Consider the following 3434-nt stretch of genomic DNA (forward strand, 5'->3'; position numbering starts at 1 on the left):
TGGATTGGTGCGGCTCTGGCCATTGCGGCCATCTAGGGAGTGAACCAGCAGATGGAAGAACTCTGTCTCTGTCTCTACCTCTGTCTTTCAAATAAATAAAATAAATCTTTTTTTTTTAAAGAAAGAACTAGAAACTTAACTGAAAAGTGATACTGTTAAATATAAGAATGGGAATAAGAGAGGGAAGAGATGTGCAATTCGGGACATGCTCAAGCTGACTTACCTCAAACAGTAGAGTTAGAAACATACCAGGGGATTCAAATTCAATCCCATCGTGGTGGCATGTACCAATGCCATCTTACTAGTCCCAGTGATCAATTTCTGTTCACAATTGATCGTAATGATAGGACTAAGAACCAAAGGGATCACATAAACAAGAATAGTGTCTGCAAATACTAGCTGATAGAATCAAAAAGAGAGAGAATGATCCAACATGGGAAGTGAGATACACAGCAGACCCATAGAATGGCAAATGTCCTAACAGCACTCTGGTCTCATAATCAGCCCGTAAGGCATGTGGATCTGGCTGAAAAGCCCATGAGAGTATTTCAGGCATGGAAAGCCAAGACACTCTGGGGGAAAAAAAAAAAAACTAAATGAAAGATCTCCACGAGTGAGATCACAGTGGAAAGAATGGGTCATCAAAGAAGGAGGTACCTTTCTCTGAAGGGAGGAGAGAACTTCTACTTTGACCATGGCCTTGTCTAAAAATGATCAGAGTCAGTGAACTCAGGGGGCTTCCATAGCCTTGGCAGCTCATGACAAGAGCCTAGGGTGATTACTGATGCCATAAACAAGAGTGTCAATTTGTTAAGTCAACAACAGGAGTCACTGTGCACTTACTCCTCATGTAGGATCTTTGTCCTTAGTGTGCTGTACATTGAGATCTAATGCTATAACTAGTACTCAAACAGTATTTTTCACTTTATGTTTCTGTGTGGTAGCAAACTGTTGAAATCTTTACTTAATGTATGCTAAACTGATCTTCTGTATATAAAGAGAATAGAAAATGAAAAAAAAAATAAAGAAAGAACTAGAGACAACACTTGTATATAGAGTTGCAAATGGCCAGTTTGTTAAGGATGCTGTACTCTGATACCATGTCTCAGCAGAAAAAAGGTTGCAGCCCACCGACATATTGGAAAGAGAACTAACTTCATCTTCTGGAGGTCTGTGGTGTACTTCTGGCTTTGCAGGCAATTCAATGCATGTCCCTTGGGATGTTAACCTATCAGTACCTTTGTCTCTGCCTTCAAGCAGAGTATTCTTGTCACCCTTTCTACTAAAAGGGATTTTTATTAAACTGACAAGAGCAGATAACTGCACTTGATCTTAGCCAAAAGGCCAAGAAGTAAGTGATACATGGGTTTTATAACAACTGTGACTATGTCATTGTACACTGAATTATGGAGAATGGTAAATGTAAAGTGAAATTTGAATGAATAAATGGACCCTGTATTAAGTGTCTGTTGCTGGAAAACAAATTATCCCAAAATGTGTGATTGTTGCTAAAAAGCACTTATTATCTCACCTGTTTCTGTGGGTGGGGAACTTAGGAGCAGCTTAGCATAGCAATGGGCTTCAAAGGCCCTCGGGAGTTAACTAGTGTTGATGTCCCTTGAGGATCTGCCTAGGCCTGGAGGGTCCCCTTCTAAGATGCCTCTGATCTGTGCCCCTACCACCATGGGCCTCTCCATGTAGCTGTTTGAGTGTCCTCATGACATGGTAGCTATTCTCCCCCAGAGTATAAGAGTAAGCAAGACTAGGAGACTAAAGAGGGAGTCATGAGGCCTTTCTGATTTGGTTTCATACCCTGTCGCTTCACCTTGCTTTATTTATTTGGATCAAGTCACTAAATTAAGCCAAGCCTCCAAGGAAGTGGGGAGGGGTATGACGCTCCATCTTTTGAAGAGACTGTCAAACATTTTGTGACAGAAAATAAATATCAGTTTCCTTAAAAATTCTCTCTCTCTCTCTCCCCACTTTCCTCCCATCATTTGTGGGTAGACAAAACATTTGCATGTCCCTTTGTTGAGGAGTTGGGTGTTTGTTTTTCCCTCCTGTAACTGTTTTTGCATCTTTGAATGTAAGGCACCACCCAGGAGAAAAGAAATCCATGCTCTAATGGCCAACACCCAGTTCTTTCTATTCTAGAAAAGATACAATGTAGGATGAGCATTTCTCCCAGTCCCTCGGATACATATAAATAGCACCAACAACTTGAAGGAAATTGCTTTATCAGAAATCTTTTTTATAGAAGAGACATTTTATTTGAAAGGTAGAGTGACAGGGGCATATGGAGACAGAGAGGGAAAGAGATCTTCTATCTGCTGGTTCACTCCCCAAATGGCTGCAATGGCCAGTGTTAGGCTAGGCTGAAGCCAGGAGCCAGGAACTCCATTTGGGTCTTTCACATGTGTGGCAGGGACCCAAACACCTGAGCCAACTGTTGCTTTTTCAGGCCTGCTACCAGGGAACTACATTGAAAGTTGAGCAGTCAGGACTATAACTGTGCTCTGATATGGGATGCTGGCATCACAGGGAGTGGCCTAACTAGCTGTGCCTTAGGAGAGATCCAAGACAAGAGAAATCAGTAAGTCAGTAGCCTATTGATATCTGTGTTAAAATTTACAGCACAAATAAAAATAACCTCAAGTCTTTGCTTCTGAACCAGCTTTCTGCATGGAAAAGCAGCAGATGTCTTTCTTTAAAGATTTATGTATTTATTTTGAAAGTCAAACTTATAAAGAGAAAGGGAGAGAGAGAGAGAAGAGAGGGAAAGAGAGAAAGAGAGAGAGAGAGAAAGAGAGGGAATCTTCTATCTGCTTGTTCAATCCCCAGATGGCCACAATAGCCAGCACTAGGGCAGGGAAAAGCCAGGGGCTTCATCTGGTTGACAGAGGCTCACACACTTGGCCATCTTCTACTACTTTCTTAGACCATTAATTGGGAGCTGGATCAGAAGTGGACACAAACTGGCGGCCATATGGGATGCCAACATTGCAGGCAGTGTCTTTGACCACTACCCCACAACACTGGCTCCAATAAATAAACCTTAAGAAACAAACAAGGTGGGCGCCGTGGCTCAATAGGCTAATCCTCCACCTGCAGCACAGGCAGCCCGGGTTCTAGTCCCGGTCAGGGCGCCGGATTCTGTCCCAGTTGCTCTTCTTCCAGTCCAGCTCTCTGCTGTGGCCCGGGAAGGCAGTGGAGGATGGCCCAGGTGCTTGGACGCTGCACCCACGTGGGAGACCAGGAGAAGCACCTGACTCCTGGCTTCGGATCAGCGTGGTGCGCTGGCCTCAGCGCGCCACCGGAGCGGCCATTGTGGGGTGAACCAATGGAAAAGGAAGACCTTTCTCTCTGTCTCTCTCTCTCTCTCTCTCACTGTCCATTCTGCCTGTCAAAACAAAAAAAAATTTTGAAAAAAAGAA

The 3434-nt window shown here is 43.5% G+C and overlaps 1 pseudogene; it reads right to left on the reverse strand.

Moving 5' to 3' along the window:
• Positions 1-1215: 1215 nt before the first annotated feature.
• LOC127491261 (U2 spliceosomal RNA) lies at positions 1216-1356 on the reverse strand (annotated as a pseudogene).
• Between the last annotated feature and the right edge of the window lie 2078 nt (positions 1357-3434).

Source organism: Oryctolagus cuniculus, chromosome 11 (assembly GCF_051225735.1).
Source record: "Oryctolagus cuniculus isolate XC-2025 breed Fujian yellow rabbit chromosome 11, ASM5122573v1, whole genome shotgun sequence".
NCBI lineage: Eukaryota > Metazoa > Chordata > Mammalia > Lagomorpha > Leporidae > Oryctolagus > Oryctolagus cuniculus.